General features: G+C 44.9%; 1 protein-coding gene across 2 annotated transcripts in view; it reads left to right on the top strand.

The window, feature by feature from the left end:
• The window catches only part of chst11 (carbohydrate (chondroitin 4) sulfotransferase 11), a 220,534-nt gene that overhangs the window by 61,909 nt on the left and 139,343 nt on the right, over positions 1–19,282 (top strand). The gene's annotated exons all lie outside the window — the stretch shown is intronic.

Here is a 19,282-nt window from a genome sequence, read left to right as displayed (position 1 = left end):
AAGGGCTTATGCCCGAAATGTCGACTCTCCTGCTCCTCGGATCCTGCCTGAGCTGCTGTGCTTTTCCAGCACCACACTCTTGACTCTGATCTCCAGCATCTGCAGTCATTACTTTCTCCTAGCAATGGTTTCATGGTCATCATTAAACTCTTAATTCCAGGTTATTATTGAATTCAAATTCCACCACGGCAGCATTTGAACCAGCTCACAAAACTTTACCTGAGTTGTAGTCCAGGGTTAGTCTAACTAGTACAAGTAGGCCATTGCCAACGCTAACCTTGTGGTATTCCCCCACCTTCACCCTGTAATGTTGCCTCATTTGATGCCATCTGCACTGTGAGGTTTCCTTTTACTTCTTTTACCAGTCACCTTTCACTTTTCCCCCTGATTCTTCACCCTTCCACCAATGGGATCAATTACTCCCTTTCTACTCCCTCCAATCCTCTCACGATGTTGAGTGCCTGTATTTAATCCTCTTGCAAAATGACAAACAAATTAGAAAAAATATTTTAAACTCACTATAATGTGCAAATTCACTGCTAGCTTCCATGAGGCTTTTATTTTAATACAAGGGAATATTAAAAAGAATGGAACGTGAGCTGGGGAGTGAAATTAGTCTAGAGACTCACAAAGGAGAGAAGTGCCAACAGAAACTCTGTGAGCCAAGTGGTCTCTTCCCGGGTATGATATTCTGTGTGCATTTTCATTTTTGCATGATTCTTAAACACAGAGGAGGAGGGATGTGGGGACAAAGGAACATTTCTGCCAACAGACTTAAACTCGAGCAGGAAATAGCATTCTGAGGCTGAATGCTGATATCCACCTTAGAAGATGGGAAGTTTGAGGCACAGCAAAGAGTTTGAATTTGGAAAACCAGACTGACAGACCAGTGTAGAGCCTCTGGAATTCTGTATGGATGGAGGTGATGCCCTTTACAATGCCCAGTAATCAGCCACCTCAGGTGAGTGTAAATTAATTCATGACACTATTTGGAAGAAGAGCAGATGGTATGTGCCCTAACCAATGATTATCCCTTGATCAGCATCAACCAAAATATATGAACTGGTCATTACCACATTTGCTGTTCCTGGGCACTTGCAAATTTTATTATGAAAATAGTGACTATATTTCAGGAGTTCTCAATGAGATGTAAAAGGACTTTGAGGTGTTCTGAAGTCATGTGCTGCACATGCTGGTGTTGGACTGGAGTGGACAAGGTCATAAGTCACACGACACCAGGTTATAGTCCAACAGGTTTATTTGAAATCACAAGCTTTCGGAGCACTGCTTCTTTGTCAGGAGAAGTCACTTGATGAAGGATCAATGCTCCGAAAGCTTATGATTTCAAATAAACCTATTGGAACAAGGCTGGTATCATGTGACTTCTGACAAAGTTGAGAGAGGCACTGTATAAATGCAGATCTTTGTTTGAAAGACCCTCATCAAATGGCCACCTACTGTTTATGGAAGTATGATATGGTGTTTCTGTTCATGAGTGAGTGTTGGTCAAATCTGTAAATAATGAGCATCCATTGCCTCACCCATTAGCCACAAACCAGAGATGATTGTGGTTGCAACGGTTAGTCACTGGGTTAGTGGTTCAGTGGCCCAGATTAATGCACTTTTTTTTTGGGACATGGGTTCAAAACCCAGCACAGGAGCTGGTAGAATTTAAATTAAATTAATGAATTTGGAATTGAAAACCAGGCTCAGTGATGGTAATCACAGCAACTGTGGTCGATTGTTGTAGAAATCCATCTGGTTCACTAACGTAAAGAAGGAAATCCGCCATCCTTACTCGGTCTGGCCTGCATGTGAACTCCAGACCCACAGCGATGTGGTTGACTCTTAACTGCCCTCTGAAATGGCTGAGGAAGCCACTCAGTTCAAGGGCAGTTAAGGATGTGCAATAAATGTTGGCCCCACAAACCAGGGAAGAGATTAAAAAATACATTTTAACTTGAAGAAATATCTTTGTTACCACATAGCTTTGCCTGTACATGTGAGGCCAAGCTATAAATCTTTTATGATCCATTTTTCTTTAGAATTCTCGCAAATTGCATAAGTTGCACAACGCATCCTGGGTTGAAGCATGACTTTCAAGGGCTGGTGTGATTGGCAAAGAATCCACTATAACGCTGCCAAGAGACTTTGTTCTGAGTGCACTGTTCTGTTAGTCCTTGAAGTAATTTTTGCAGATAATCCCTGTACACATTCAGTCACTGAGACAAAGGTTGATTACAGAATAATAAGACTCTCAAGCTTCAAACATGGTAGACAAGGGATTTAGCTTTTCTGTATGGCAGGACACAGCCTGTTTAAATTCCCAAGGTTCTCGTAGAACATATAGAATCGTCTAGGAATAGTCTGATGTGATTAAGGAGTTTGTGCGGCAAGACTGCCAAATTAAATTCATTACATTCCACAGAGTGAGTATGATTACGCCATGAATTAATCAGCAGTGCTCCAGAATCATGGGTGCAGAATCTGTGACGATGCTCCTCTGTAGCACTGACGGAGTGCTCTACTGGCAGAGGTGCCTGTCTTTCAGAGGAGACATTAAACCAACGCTCTCTGCCCTCTCAGGTGGATGTGTAAGGTTCCATGGCATTATTTCGAAGAAGGCCAAGGGAATTCTCCCTGGCGTCTTGGCCAATATGACTGGGACAGATGGTCCAGTCATGACCATATTGTTGTTTGTGGGAGTTGTGTGTGCACAGATTGGTTGCCGAGCTTCCTGTGGGTATAGAAGTGATACTGTGTCAAAAGTTCTTTTACAGAATTGAATATTTTGAAAAGAGGAGACCTATTATCAAACGTTTCTTGCAATACAGGGAGAACTAGCCATTTGGATACAGAACTGGCTCAAAGGTAGAAGACAGAGGGTGGTGGTGGAGGGTTGTTTTTCAGACTGGAGGCCTGTGACCAGTGGAGTGCCACAAGGATCAGTGCTGTGTCCTCTACTTTTTGTCATTTACATAAATGATTTGGATGCGAGCATAAGAGGTACAGTTAGTAAGTTTGCAGATGACACCAAAATTGGAGGTGTAGTGGACAGCGAAGAGGATTACCTCAGATTACAACAGGATCTTGATCAGATGGGCCAATGGGCTAAGAAGTGGCAGTTGGAGTTTAATTCAGATAAATGCAAGGTGCTGCATTTTGGGAAAGCAAATCTTAGCAGGACTTATACACTTAATGGTAAGGTCCTAGGGAGTGTTGCTGAACTAAGAGATTTTGGAGTGCAGGTTCATAGCTCCTTGAAAGTGGAGTCGCAGGTAGATAGGATAGTGAAGAAGGCGTTTGGTATGCTTTCCTTTATTGGTCAGAGTATTGAATACAGGGGTTGGGAGGTCATCTTGCGGCTGTACAGGACATTGGTTAGGCCACTGTTGGAATATTGCATGCAATTCTGGTCTCCTTCCTATTGCAAAGATGTTGTGAAATTTGAAAGGGTTCAGAAAAGATTTACAAGGATGTTGCCAGGGTTGGAGGATCTGAGCTATAGGGAGAGGCTGAACAGGCTGAGGCTGTTTTCCCTGGAACGTCAGAGGCTGAGGGGTGACCTTATAGAGGTTTACAAAAGTATGAGGGGCATGGATGGGATAAATAGACAAAATCTTTTCCCTGGGGTCGGGGAGTCCAGAACTAGAGGGCATAGGTTTAGGGTGAGAGGGGAAAGATAGATATAAAGGAGACCTGAGGAGCAACTTTTTCATGCAGAGGGTGGTACGTGTATGGAATGAGCTGCCAGAGGATGTGGTGGAGGCTGGTACAATTGCAACATTTAAGAGGCATTTGGATGGGTATATTAATAGGAAGGGTTTGGAGGGATATGGGCCGGGTGCTGGCAGGTGTGACTAGATTGGGTTGGGATATCTGGTCGGCATGGATGGGTTGTACCAAAGGGTCTGTTTATCTCTATGACTCTATGACTCTAACAGGTGTAACAATTTATACAGCGTGAGAAAGAACCAATCAGCACTCTTTTCAAATGCATATAAATTGTTGTTGTCTTTGAAATTTGGTGCTGTACTCTTTGTTATATTAACTCAGGGGACAAGGGCTTCGCGGGCTGGGCCAGCATTTATTGCCTGTCCCTATTTATAGAGTCACGTAGTTATAGATATATACAGCATGGAAACAGGCCCTTCAGTTCAACTCATCCATGCCGACCAGATATTCTAAATTAATCTAGTCCCATTTGCCAACACTTGGCCCATATCCCTCTAAACTCTTCCTATTCATATACCCATTCAGATACCTTTATAAATGTTGTAATTGAACCAGCCTCCACCACTTCCTCTGACAGCTCATTCCATCCACACAACACTCTCTGTGTGAAAAGGTTGCCCCTTAGGTCTCTTTTAAATCATTCCCCTCTCACCCTAAACCTGTGCCCTCTAGTTTTGGACTCCCTTACGCAGGGGAAAAGACCTTGTCTATTTACCCTATCCATGCCCCTCATGATTTTATAAACATCACCCCTCAGTCTCCGCGCTCCAGGGAAAACAACCCCAGCCTATTCAGCCTCTCCCTATAGCTCAAACCCTCCAACCCTGGCAACATCATTGTAAATATTTCCGGAACCCTTTCAAGTTTAACAACTTCCTCCCTGTAGCATGGAGACCAGGATTGAACACAGTATTCCAAAAGTGACCTAACCAATGTCCTGTTCAGCCGTAACATGACCTCCCAACTCCTAAACTCAATGCACTGACCAATAAAGGCAAGCATACCATACACCTTCTCCATTACCCTTTCTAGTGAGATGGTGGGAGTGAGCTGCCTTCTTGAACTGCTGCAGTTCATCTGCTATAGGTTGACCCACAATGCTGTAATGGAGGGAATTCCAGGATTTTGACCAGGATACACTGAAGGAATGGTGATATATTTCCAAGTCAGGATGGTGGTAAAGAGTGTGGTGCTGGAAAAGCACAGAAGGTAGGCAGCATCTGAGGAGCAGGAGAGCCAACGTTTTGAGCATAAGCCCTTCATCAGGAATCTGCATCTCCAGCATCTACAGTCCTCACTTTCTCCAAGTCAGGATGGTGTGTATTTTGGAGGGGAACTTGCAAGTGGTGGTGTTCCCATGTCCAATCCAGATGGAAGGTGTTATCTGAGGATCTTTGGTGAATTCCCGAACAACATTACAGGCCCAACTACAGTACAGAGACTGCAGAGGTTCGAGAAAGCTGCTCACCAGCACCTTCTCAAGGGCAGTTACTGACGGACAATAAATACCGATCCAGCCAGCAACACCCATGTTGCTACAAGAAAATTAAAGGAAATCCCAGATGTAAAATTTACAAGTGCCACTTGTAGAAGAGAGTTTGAAACCTCACGGAACCAAATATGATTTTTTAGGTTGCATAAACATTTTAATTGTGATGCGATGACAGTAAAATGCAAAGCATGGGTTTAATGAAGGTGGAACAGCAAGTTAAATCTGCCCTGAGTCAGTGGAATGGATTGCTGAGGTTTTTTTTATCACAAACTGGTGAGCACTTGTCTTTTAATGCCTTGCAGTGCAATTTCTTGCGGCTGTCTGCCTGGTTTAATGATGTTTTCCCCAGAAAGCCTTGCTTCACCTGCCATTGCTGATTTTACACATCTTCCTCATTCTCCTTTATCTCCCAATTTACTTTCTCGAAATTGAATGCACTGCCTCAGGAATTAGTTCCTGTCGCTTTCCCTCTCTCCCTTCGAGATTCACAGTTTGCACTCCGCGGAAGTATTGACACCAGCTTTAAAGTGTGTTAGAGTGACTTTATGTGTTGGATGATCAAATACGCTTTTAGATGCAGCTAGTAATTCCCTGTCAAGGAAACTGGAGAGACTGCTGCAAGACAACCACCTGTAGTTATCCCAGATGATTTCATGAATAAAAGCCCGACTGCATGCAAAACATGGAAAAGATTGCATCTTTCTCCCCCTGTAGTCCCTGTCTTTAATCTTGACCATGCTATGTCAACTTCATCACTAACAGCAAGCATACGAGATTAATTTAGGATATCTGGTTGGCATGGATGAGTTGAACTGAAGGATCTGCTTCTATGTTGTATGACTCTATAAAATGGAGTCTATAGAGATGGAATATTGCAATCAGAATTGTTCACAATGAGATTTCCTTAAGTGACAGGTAATTTTGCCTAAATACTCACTTTCAGATGTTAGGAGAAAGTGAGGACTAGGCAAAAGAGAGGACTACAGATGCTGGAGATCAGAGTTGAGATTGTGCTGCTAGTAAAGCATAGCAGGTCAGGCAGCATCCGAGGAACGGGAGAGTCGACGTTTTGGGCAAAAGCCCTTCATCAGGAAAGTGAAGACTAGGCGAAAGTGAGGACTGCAGATGCTGGAGATCAGAGTCAAAAAGTGTGGTGTTGGAAAAGCACAGCCGGTCAGGCAGGTCCGAGGAGCAGGAGAATCGACATTTCAAACATAACCTCTTCATTAGGAATGTCTTCAGATCTTGCAACATCACAGAATTCAAAAGGATTTGATGTTTTCTTTTGAAGGTATTTCAGGCATTAGGCTTGCTTGCTTAGGGACTAGTTGCAGAATAATGTAATCTCTCTCACTTTGTTCCAGGCTATCTCTCTCAAAAGATGAACACAATATAGAGTTCTTGAGTCTGCCTCAGTAATGCTGGGTTGATGGGGGAGGTCAGGTCACAGATCAGAGTTCAGGATATGCAAATAGCAGTCTGGTCAGTTGATTCACATTCAAAGTCCTTGGGACAGCAATCATGTTTCCTGTCCTTTCAATCAGAACAATTACACAGTCACATTTTTATGAAGAAAATGTCACGTGTGGTTTCTGCTTCTAGCATCATACAACATAGAGGAGAAAGGCTCTTGTCCGCATTGGTAGTGTCCCTACCTCTGAGGGAGGAGACCTGGGTTCAAGTCCCACCTGCTCCAGAGGTGTGTGAGTGCATTTGGAACCCTGTTGTTGTACATCGGTAGAGTTCCAAACCCAAGTCCCACCCCCTGCTCCAGAGGTGTGAAATATCATTTCTGAACAGGTTGATTAGAAAAAATAGGTTATTTTAACAAAACAAAAAAAACCCATAGAGGACAAGTGCCCTTGTGGCAGTATCCTTATCTCTGAGCCAGAAGACCTGGGCATGTATCCCACTTACTCCACAGGTCTGTAGTAACATCTCTAAACAGATTGATTAGGAAAATCACAGATTTAGCCCATTACAATGTTGCTGCCTCTTTGAAAGAGACGTCGAAATAGGCACAGTCTCCCATTCGACCTGCAGGTTTATAATTCCCAATAGACATCTAAGTCCATATTGACAGTTACAACTGGAATCTGTCTCCACCATCCAATCCAGCAGTGCGTTCATAGTCATAACAGCTCATTGCACGAGAAATAAATCTCCGCTTGGATTTGATGATTTTATCTGTCATCTAGGACCTGTGTGTGTGAGGTTCGCTCAGTCAGCTGGACTGTGATGCAGAATGGTGTGGGTTAAATTCTCATGCCAACCGTGGTGCCTTTGTGAGCTGCCCCAGGATTGGTGCAGAGTGGTGCCTTCAAGCAGGTGGCCACTTGCCTCTCCCAGCAGAGAGAGTAGTCCTTCATGGGCCACATCTAATGGCACAAAACTAAATCTCTGACATCCTGTCAGAGTAAACCATAGCCCGGACATTCCAATTTTCGGAGAATTGTTGGAGCAACATGGACTTGAGTTGCACATTGGGATTGTGAGGTATTCCTAACTCTGAGTGAACTACTCAGGAAATTGAACATTCAAATGGGCCATTCCCCTTCATTTTGAGCCTTTGACAAAGCTCCTCGAGGCTAGAGATTTATTTCCAAGGTTTATAACATACATTAGCTTAATAGTTACCTGGGAAAAGTGAGAGGATTGAAAACCTGTTCTAACTTCTGGGTAACTATTAATCTATCTTCAACTCACCTTTGAGTCCTGAAAACTACATCTCTCTCAGCAGAACCACCCCCTCCATATCAACTGGAGCTAATGTCCAACCTTCCCGACCTGAGGCATCCTCTCAATGTCTGACATTGTTAGACCTGGCACCCATCTCCCAACCCACTATCACCACTCTCCCCTTCCCCACTCCAGCATGATTACTGACCAAATCCTCAAACCTGATACCCTCCCACCTATTTCCCCCCACCTCGCTGGAACCAACACTGATTGTTTAACCCCCACTTCCAACCCATTTTAAGCAGTCACCTACTCACCTGGCTCCTACCCACCTGGAACCCCAGCTCCTCATCGACCGTGTGCTCTGGACCCTACCCCTCACACATGTGACTCCCTATGCATCTCACCCACCTGCCACCCTGCCCACTCACCCATCCATCACCCAATCCACCTGGCAACATACCCTTTTCTGGCTCTACTCACATAGGCACCAGCTGGTTGTCTACCCGTTTGACGCATTACCCACTAACCTACCACCTGGCACACCACCTCACACACTTACCTCTCCTCAGCCACTTTGGGGCCTTTAACTCCTGCAATATCGAGCAAAAACATGACATGTCTTGGCGTGGCATGGTAATTCAGCACGAGTGCATGTCTCCCAGGATTCCTCTGGGATTGGCCAAACTCTGAATTCTGGTTTGAATCATTGTCTTCAGGTAAGCAGTAACTGGAAAATCTGGGCTAGTTTTCTCCTTAGTTATTCTAACATCACCCCTTTATGATTTTAAGCACCCCTATTAAATCTCCCCCATCTCTGAAGAGAATAACATATTTTTCTGCTTCTTATTCTCCTGCTGCCACGCGTTCTATGAGAGAAAATAAAACAATTGCCATCCCAAAGTAGTTTTGACTATTGCAATCTGGTTGTTATCTTTGTTGTCTCAAACATCTCACTCTGCAGTGTTACATGCCATAGTGGTAAGGATTCAGATGGAGAGGAATTTGTTAAGTGTGTACAAAAAAATTTTCTGATTCAGTATGTGGATGTACCTACTAGAGAAGGTGCAAAACTTGACCTACTCTTGAGAAATAAGGCAGGGCAGGTGCCTAAGGTGTCAGTGGGGGAGCACTTTGGGGCCAGTGACTATAATTCTATTAGTTTTAAAATAATGATGGTAAAGGATAGTCCAGGATTTGAGCTATAGGGAGAAGTTGAATAAGATGGGGCTGTTTTCCCTGGAGAGTCGGAGGCTGAGGGGTGACCTTATAGAGGTATATAAAACCTTTTCCCAGGGGTGGGGGAATTCAGAACTAGAGGGCATGGGTTTAGGGTGAGAGGGAAAAGATATAAAAGAGACCTAAGGGGCAACTTTTTCACACTGAGGGTGGTATATGTATGGTACATGCCAGAGGAAGTGGTGGAGGCTGGTACAATTGCAACATTTAAAAGGAATCTGGATGGGTATATGAATAGGAAGGGTTTGCAGAGATATGGGCTGGGTGCTGGCAGGTGGACTTGATTAGGTTGGGATATATGGTCAGCATGGACAGGTTGGACCGAAGGGTCTGTTTCCATGCTGTACATCTCTATGACTCTATGATCAGATGTAAAAGTTGAAGTTCTAAATTGGAGAAAGGCCAATTTTGATGGTATTAGGCAAGAACTTTCAAAAGCTGATTGGAGACAGATGTTCGCAGGTAAAGGGACGGCTGGAAAATGGGAAGCCCTCAGAAATGAGATAACGAGAGTCCAGAGAAAGTATATTCCTGTCAGGGTGAAAGGAAAGGCTGGTAGGTGTAGGGAATGCTGGATGCCTAAAGAAAATGAGGGTTTAGTTAAGAAAAAGAAGGAAGCATATGTTAGTTTTAGACAGGATAGATCGAGTGAATCCTTAGAAGAGTATAAAGCCAGTAGGAGTATACTTAAGAGAGAAATCAGGAGGGCAAAAAGTGGACATGAGATAGCTTTGGCAAATAGAGTTAAGGAGAATCCAAAGAGTTTTTACAAATACATTAAGGACAAAAGGGTAACTAGGGAGAGAATAGGGCCCCTCAAAGATCAGCAAGGCGGCCTTTGTATGGAACTGCAGGAGATGGGGGTGATAATAAATGAGTTTTTGCATCAGTATTTACTGAGGAAAAGGACATGGAAGATATAGAATGTGGGGAAATAGATGGTGACATCGTGAAAAATGTTCATATTACAGAGGAGGAAGTGCTGGATGTCTTGAAACGTATAAAAGTGGATAAATCCCCAGGACCTGATCAGGTGTACCCGATAACTCTATGGGAAGCTAGGGAAGTGATTGCTGGGCCTCTTGCTGAGATATTTGTATCATCGATAGTCACAGGTGAGGTGCCGGAAGAATGGAGGTTGGCTAACGTGGTGCCACTGTTTAAGAAGGGCGATAAAGACAAGCCAGGGAACTATCGACCGGTAAGCCTGATGTCGGTGGTGGGCAAGTTGTTGGAGGGAATCCTGAGGGACAGGATGTACAATGTATTTGGAAAGGCAAGGACTGATTAGGGATAATCAACATGGTTTTGTGAGTGGGAAATCATGTCTCACAAACTTGATTGAGTTTTTTGAAGCAGTAACAAAGAAGATTGATGAGGGCATAGCGGTGGACTTCAGTAAGGCGTTTGACAAGGTTCCCCATGGGAGACTGGTTAGCAAGGTTAGATCTCATGGAATACAGGGAGAACTAGCCATTTGGATACAGAACTGGCTCAAAGGTAGAAGACAGAGGGTGGTGGTGGAGGGTTGTTTTCCAGACTGGAGGCCTGTGACCAGCGGAGTGCCACAGGGTCCATTACTTTTTGTCATTTACATAAATGATTTGGATGCGAGCATAAGAGGTACAGTTAGTAAGTTTGCAGATGACACCAAAATTGGAGGTGTAGTGGACAGCGAAGAAGGTTACCTCAGATTACAACAAGATCTTGATCAGATGAGCCAATGGGCTGAGAAGTGGAAGATGGAGTTTAATTCAGATAAATGCGAGGTGCTGCATTTTGGGAAAGCAAATCTTAGCAGGACTTATACACTTAATGGTAAGGTCCTGGGGAGTGTTGCTGAACAAAGAGATCTTAGAGTGCAGGTTCATAGCTCTTTGAAAATAGAGTCACAGGTAGATAGGATAGTGAAGAAGGCATTTGGTATGCTTTCCTTTATTGGTCAGAGTATTGAGTACAGGAGTTGGGAGGTCATGTTGTGGCAATACAGGACATTGGGTAGGCCACTGTTGGAATACTATGTGCAATTCAGGTCTCCTTCCTATTGGGAAGATGTTGTGAAACTTGAAAGGGTTCAGAAAAGATTTACAAGGATGTTACCAGGGTTGGAGGATTTTAGCTATAGGGAGAGGCTGAACAGGCTGGGGCTGTTTTCCCAGGAGCATCAGAGGGGTGACCTTATAAAGGTTTATAAAATCATGAGGGGCATGGATAGGCTGAATAGACAAGGTCTTTTCTCTGGATTAAGGGAGTCCAGAACTAGAGGGCATAGGTTTAGGGTGAGAGGGTAAAAGAGACTTAAGGGGCAATTTTTTCAGACAGAGGGTGGAGTGCGTATGGACTGAGCTGCCAGAGGAAGTGGTGGAGGCTGGTACAATTGCAACATTTAAAAGGCCTTTGGATGAATATATGAATAGGAAGGGTTTGGGTCTAGTACGGGCAAATGGGAAAAGATAAGGTTAGGATATCTGATCAGCATGAACAAGTTGGATCAAAGGGTCTGTTTCTGTGCTGTACATCTCTCTGACTGTGTGATTAACAACAGAAAGGGGTCTGAATTTTTTTCACTTTCCTTCCCCCCATTTCAAAACCTAATTATAATAAAATTGCTTTAAAGAGCAGCATTCTGAAGGAGGGTCACTGGATCCTAGACGTTAACTCTGCTTTCTCTCCACAGATGCTGCCAGACCTGCTGAATTTTCCCAGAAATTTCTGCTAATTTCCAATGTCTGCAGTTTTTTGATTTGTTTTGTTTAGAATTTGAACCCAGGCCTTCTGAGTCAGAGGTGGTGACAGTACCACTGCACAAGAAGCCCTGCTTAGCAAATGAACTTTCCAAACTGTCTAATGTCCTCAGCCTTCTTTATAAACTACTCCATGTCCTTCCAAGCAAGAACGGCATTAACATCAGTTGGTCCAGAAGCCAATCTAGACATATGGGACTCTTTGAAAACACAGTTACAAGATTATGATTTATTAACATATGTTTTTATTCACACTTCTGTCGGGTTCTCTTAACAAAGTGTCATGTTCAGACAGAGATTTTTGTGGCAACATTGGCACAGAAAGGTTTGAGAGGATTAGTGAGTCACTGTGTGTGAAGATTTGATAGCAGCAGAGATACAGTGATTCTCTGCTCAGCAATACTATCATTGCAGCTCTTCCTGACCCTTTTGCTCAGTTTAGTTCCCCTCATAATGCCAACTGTGCTGGCTGATTTGGAATATGGCAGCTTATTTGAAACACTTTGATATTTGGTTCATTAATGTCCTTCAGGGATGGAAATCAGAGTCAAGAGTGTGGTGCTGGAAAAGCACAGCAGGTCAGACAGCATCCGAGGAGCAGGAGAATCGACATTTCAGCATTCATCAGGAATTCCTGACCTGACCTGCTGTGCTTTTCCAGCACCACACTCTTGACTCTGATTTCCAGCATCTGCAGTCCTCACTTTCTCCTAGGGAAGGAAATCTGCCATCCTCACCAGATCTGGCCTACATGTGATTGCAGACCCACAGCAATGTGGTTGACTCTCAATTGCCCCCTGAAATGGCCTGACAAAGTCTCTTCAAGGGCAACTGGGGACGGGTAATAAATGCTGGCCGATCAATGGTACAACATTCTCAAAAATGAATATTCAGACAAAAGTTTCCCAACAGCTCTCTGCCTTGCAGTGCCTCTCATTGGCATCTTTAATCCTTAAATCCTGTCTTTGACCAAACTTACGGCCTACCGTTTTCCTATGTGAACTGCTGCCATGTTTTGTTTGATACAGCCACTGTGAAGTGTTATGGGAGCTAGAAGACATAGCATCCCCGACATTAAAAATACTCAATAATAAAAAAGTGCAGAAGGCTTGCTGAGCTCTCCATGTGGCTGACAGACTGAGAGACATTCATCGTTACTAAGTACATGACTGCCGTGTGCCAGTGAATGTGGCACCCTGGGATTTATATTCATAAAACAATTAGTTCCCATCTCATTACAAATAATACAGCAATGGCTTAGATCATCAGACCAGAAGTGACAAGAACAGAAATAGGCCATTCTGCCCATCAAGTCTGCTCTGACACTCAATGAGATTGTGGCTGATCTGATCATCCTCAACTCCAATTCCCTGCCATTCCCCCATAGCCCTTGAAGTTAAAAATCAATACTCCACATTTTTCACCATTGTGAGACACTCCTCAAATCAATAAGATTCTGAGCATTTATTAATCATATGATACATGCAGCAATACATCACCACTTATAAAATTCCAAGCTCCATTTCTTCACTTTTGTTATTTATTCCTGGGGTATGCATTTTGCTGGATTTTTTTGCTGCATCCCTAGTTGCCCTCAGGAGGGTGGTGGTGAATCACTGCAGTCCCCTTTGTGCTGTTCACACACCGTACTGTGAAGAAGAGAGCTCCAGGACTTTGGTCCAGCAACAGTGAAGGGTCTATACTCGATGGAGTTTAGACGGATGAGGGGGATTTAATTGAAACATACAGAATACTGCATGGCCTGGACAGAGTATATTGGAACATTGTGTGCAATTCTGGTCACCCTCCTTTCGGAAGGATGTTGTGAAACTTGAAAGGTTTCAGAAAAGATTTACCAGGATGTTGCCAGGGTTGGAGGGTTTGAGCTATAGGGCGAGGCTGAATAAAATCCCTACAGTGTGCAAACAGGCCCTTTGACCCAACACATTGATTGTCCGAAGAGTAAGCCACCCAGACCCATTCCTCTGTATTTACCCCTGACAAATGCACCTAACCTACACATTCCTGAACACTATAGGCAATTTAGCATGGCCACTTCACCTAATCTGCACATCTTTGGATTGTGGGAGGAAACCAGAGCATCCAGAGGAAGTCCACATAGACAGAAGGAGATGTGGAATTGAACCCAGGTCCCTGGCGCTGTGAGGCAGCAGTGCTAACCACTGAGCCACTGTGCCACCCAGCTGGGGCTGTTTTCCCTGGAGCATCCGAGGCTGAGGGGTGACCTTATAGAGGTTTATAAAATCATAAGGGGCATGGATAGGATAAATAGACAAGGTTTTTTCAAGTTTTGAGAAGATTTGTAACTCAGGTGAGCTGGAAGGTTCATTTCCAGATGTTTTGTTACCCTACTAGGTAACATCTTCAGGTCTTTTCCCTAGGGTGGGTGAGTCCAGAACTATAGGACATAAGTTTAGGGTGAGAGGGGAAAAATATAAAAGGGACTTAAGGGGCAATATTTTTCATGTAGAAGATGGTACGTGTATGGAATGAGCTGCAGAAGAAATGGTGGAGGCTGGTCCAATTATAGCATTTAAAAGGCATCTGGATGGGTATATGAATAGGAAGGGTCTGGCAAGTTTTGGAAAGGTTTGTAGCTCAGGTTGAGGTTCTGGATGTAGGTTTCCTCGCTGAGCTGGAAGGTTCATTTTCAGACATTTTGTCACCATACTAGGTAACATCTTCAGTGAGCCTCCAGACGAAGCCTTGTTTTTGCGTTGTACATCTCTATGATTCTACATTGGGAACATGCTTCCATTGCTAGCAGAGACAAGGATCCAAGAGCACCACCTTATAGTAAAGGGAAGATTTTATAGAACAGAGATAAGGAGGAACTTCTTCAGCTAGAGAGTGGTGAATCTATGGAATTCACTGCCACAGAAGTCTTGGAGGCCAGGTCATTGAGTATATTTTAAGATGGAGATAGACAGGTTCCTGAGTATCAAGGGGATCAAGGATTACAGGGAGAAAGTGGGAGAATGGGGATGAGAAACCTATCAGCCATGATTGAATGGTGGAGCAGACTCGATGGGCTGAATGACCTAATTTCTGCTCCTATGCCTTATGGTCTTAGTATTCTACAGGGGGTCCACGATTTAACAACATTCAACTTACTTAAGAACAGGATCCCTTACAGGGGTGTAACTTTAAAAACCTGACATATGAACATTTCCTATACTTCCAAACAGCTGCATCACATTGTCCTGCATCATGTTCCAATTTACCTACACATTGACTTGGGAACACACTCCAGAACGGAACCCGTTCCCAATCCAGGAACTGCCTATCATTCCAAGCCAGGATGATGTGTGACTCTGAGGGGAATTTATAAGTAGTGGTGCTCCCATGTGCCTGCTGCCACGGTCTTTCTAGGTTGCAGTCATGGGTTTGGAAGGTGCTGTTGAAGGAGGCTTAAAGGGTTGCTCCAGTCTTGTAGATATTACAACCTGCTGACGGTGCTGGTGTGTGAAGGGTGAATCAGGCTAAATCCGAACCACCTTCCAATTTTTAATGCTTTTTTTATTTCATGTGACAATCTCCACCATTCTGAATTACAAATGATATGAAGTTAATTAATGTGTCCCTCTAAGGTGAATTTTAAGGATTTTGTTAATTATTTTTAATTGATATGTTTTTCTGTAAGCTGGTAATACTTTGTTTTATTATCTCATTGGTAGTTTCACTCTAGTTATACATAATTACTGTTCCAGAAAGTGGAATGCTTCATGGTAAGCTTGTCTTTGATTTAGAATCATTTTGTACCAATTTCCTGTTTCCATGACCAATGATGCCTCCTTATTTAGATGTTTATCTTTTGCTGAATTAACATTTTCCTTGCTTGTTATCAACTGATTAAACATCAGTATACATTGGCTTGTCTTTTAATTAGGCTTGCTGAAGTAACTAGCCATTACTATAAGGTCAGTCCTGGTTCAGCAGCCCACTGGTATTTTAATTTGATGTTAACTTCCCTTCTTAACAGGCATAGGGCAAAGGTTAACCTTTTTACAATGTAAGGAAAAATCAATAAGGTTGTGTAGATAGCAGCCTCGAGGGCAACCTGATTAACTCTTGCCTTTGATTAGATTTCTGACGTAGGTCAACAGTTGTAATGATAACGTACCCTCAGTTACTATGTGCGCAGCCCCCGTCCCAATCTCTCCTTGCCTCTCCAGCTTGAATACTGCTCTGAAATCTCGTCCACTTCTGGGCTCCAGTGCAATCCTGATTCTAATCGCTTCACCATTGGTGGCCATGCTTTCAACTGCGATGGCCCGAAGTTCTGGAATGTCCTTTTTAGGTCCCTCCATGTCTCTACGTCTCTCTCCTTTTTTTGAAAACTCTTAGTTGCTACCAATTTGACCAAGGTACCACCAGCCTGAATGTCTTCCGTCTTCACTTTGTTAATGTCCCTGCCAAATATCCTGGGATATCTTACTGTGCTAAAGGTGCTACATAAATGCAGGTTGGCATTGTCGCTCCCCCTCTGTATCCCACAGAAAGTCGACATTACCACACCAGCAGTTGGAAGCATTCTGGAATATTGCTGGATTTGGAAAGAAACGGGTGATTGTCAAGCTCTCCATACAGACCCAGAGTGAATGTGACAGTCCTTAATAAATCGTTTCCTAATATCGGGAAAGACTAAGGGCAGCTGATGCATGGGGAACACCAGCACCTGCAATTTCCACTCCGTGTTACATACCATCCTGATTCAGGGACAGTATATAGTGTCCTGTTGGTGTGGCTGGGTCAAAATCCTGGAACACCCTTCCTAACAAAGCCAGAAGTCACATGACACCAGGTTATAGTCCAACAGGTTTATTTGAAATCACAAGCTTTCAGAGCGCTGTCCCCTCCTTCACCTGACGAAGGAGCAGCACTCTGAAAGCTTCATGATTCAGTGTGCTGAAAAGATGAGGCACTGTATTAGTGTCCTTATCTCTGCGCCTGAAGGCCTGGATTCAAGTCCCAACTGTTCCTGAGATGTATCGTGCCGGAACATGTTGATTAAAAATATCTCAAAGAGAAGATAATCTGAGAAGATAAGTCTGAGGGAGACACAAGATGGCTCTCAACATGTGCCAGACTAAGGATCACCTAGAAAATCTGTGTTTATTTGCTGACAGCATCTCACATTAGAATCTAGCAGCACCTGAGGCCACTGCCTACCCTATGAAAGCTGGTAATGCTCCCTCTTGCAGTACTGTAAAGATATGCTGATATTTTACAGTAATTGTATCAACGGAAGAAGACTGGCATTTCTACATAACACTTTTAAATGCCCCTAAAACACTGTACAGTCAGTGATGTACTTTTAATGTGTGGATGCTGTTGGGATGCAGGCAACGTGGCAGCCAATTCTCTGCATAGCAAGACCCCACAAGCATCAATAAGATAAAAGCCTAATTGCTGTTTTTGTAATGTGAATGGAAGGATAATTATGAGCCATTGCACCTAGAGAGCACCCCTGCTAGTCTTCAAACTTCCACCATCCCCAGCAGGTACAGAAAGCCATGGTTTAACGTCTCATCCCACAGACAGCACCCCTACCTGTGCAGCACACCCTCAATACTGCACTGACAGACAGCACACCCTACCAGTGTAGCACTCCCTCAGTACTGCACTGACAGACAGCACCCCCGACCTGTGTAGCACTCCCTCAGTACTGCACTGACAGACAGCACCCCCCACCAGTGTAGCACTCCCTCAGTACTGCACTGACAGACAGCACACCCTACCAATCCAGCACTCCCTCAGTACTGCACTGACAGACAGCACGCCCTACCAATCCAGCACTCCCTCAGTACTGCACTGACAGACAGCACACCCTACCAATCCAGCACTCCCTCAGTACTGCACTGACAGACAGCACACCCTACCAATCCAGCACTCCCTCAGTACTGCACTGACAGACAGCACCCCCCACCTGTATAGCACTCCCTCAGTACTGCACTGACAGACAGCACCCCCCACCAGTGTAGCACTCCCTCAGTACTGCACTGACAGACAGCACCCCCCACCAGTGTAGCACTCCCTCAGTACTGCACTGACAGACAGCACACCCTACCAATCCAGCACTCCCTCAGTACTGCACTGACAGACAGCACACCCTACCAATCCAGCACTTCCTCAGTACTGCACTGACAGACAGCACCCCCCACCAGTGTAGCACTCCCTCAGTACTGCACTGACAGACAGCACCTCCTACCAGTGCAGCACACCTTCAGTTTTACACTGACAGACAGCACCTCCTACCAATGCAGCACACCCTCAGTACTGCACTGACAGACAGCACCTCCTACCAATGCAGCACACCCTCAGTACTGCACTGACAGACAGCACCCCCCACCAGTGTAGCACTCCCTCAGTACTGCACTGACAGACAGCACCCTCCACCAGTGTAGCACACCCTCAGTACTGCACTGACAGACAGCACCTCCTACCAATGCAGCACTCCCTCAGTACTGCACTGACAGACAGCACTCCCCACCAGTGTAGCACTCCCTCAGTACTGCACTGACAGACAGCACCTCCTACCAGTGCAGCACACCTTCAGTACTGCACTGACAGACAGCACTCCCCACCAGTGCAGCACACCCTCAGTACTGCACTGACAGACAGCACCTCCTACCAATGCAGCACTCCCTCAGTACTGCACTGACAGACAGCACTCCCCACCAGTGTAGCACTCCCTCAGTACTGCACTGACAGACAGCACCTCCTACCAATGCAGCACTCCCTCAGTACTGCACTGACAGACAGCACCCCTACCAGTGCAGCACACCCTCAGTTCTGCACTGACAGACAGCACCTCCTACCAATGCAGCACTCCCTCAGTACTGCACTGACAGACAGCACCCCCCACCTGTGTAGCACTCCCTCAGTACTGCACTGACAGACAGCACCCCCCACCAGTGTAGCACTCCCTCAGTACTGCACTGACAGACAGCACTCCCCACCAGTGTAGCACTCCCTCAGTACTGCACTGACAGACAGCACTCCCCACCAGTGTAGCACTCCCTCAGTACTGCACTGACAGACAGCACCCCTACCAGTGCAGCACACCCTCAGTACTGCACTGACAGACAGCACCTCCTACCAATGCAGCACTCCCTCAGTACTGCACTGACAGACAGCACCCCCCACCTGTGTAGCACTCCCTCAGTACTGCACTGACAGACAGCACCCCCCACCAGTGTAGCACTCCCTCAGTACTGCACTGACAGACAGCACTCCCCACCAGTGTAGCACTCCCTCAGTACTGCACTGACAGACAGCACCCCCCACCAGTGTAGCACTCCCTCAGTACTGCACTGACAGACAGCACCCCCCACCAGTGTAGCACTCCCTCAGTACTGCACTGACAGAC

The sequence above is a fragment of the Chiloscyllium plagiosum genome, unplaced genomic scaffold (genome assembly GCF_037043375.1).
Source record: "Chiloscyllium plagiosum isolate Xiang-an unplaced genomic scaffold, Cpla_swu_hap1 HiC_scaffold_19, whole genome shotgun sequence".
In the NCBI taxonomy this organism is placed as follows: Eukaryota; Metazoa; Chordata; class Chondrichthyes; order Orectolobiformes; family Hemiscylliidae; genus Chiloscyllium; species Chiloscyllium plagiosum.
This window is presented reverse-complemented; position numbering and strand designations above follow the sequence as displayed.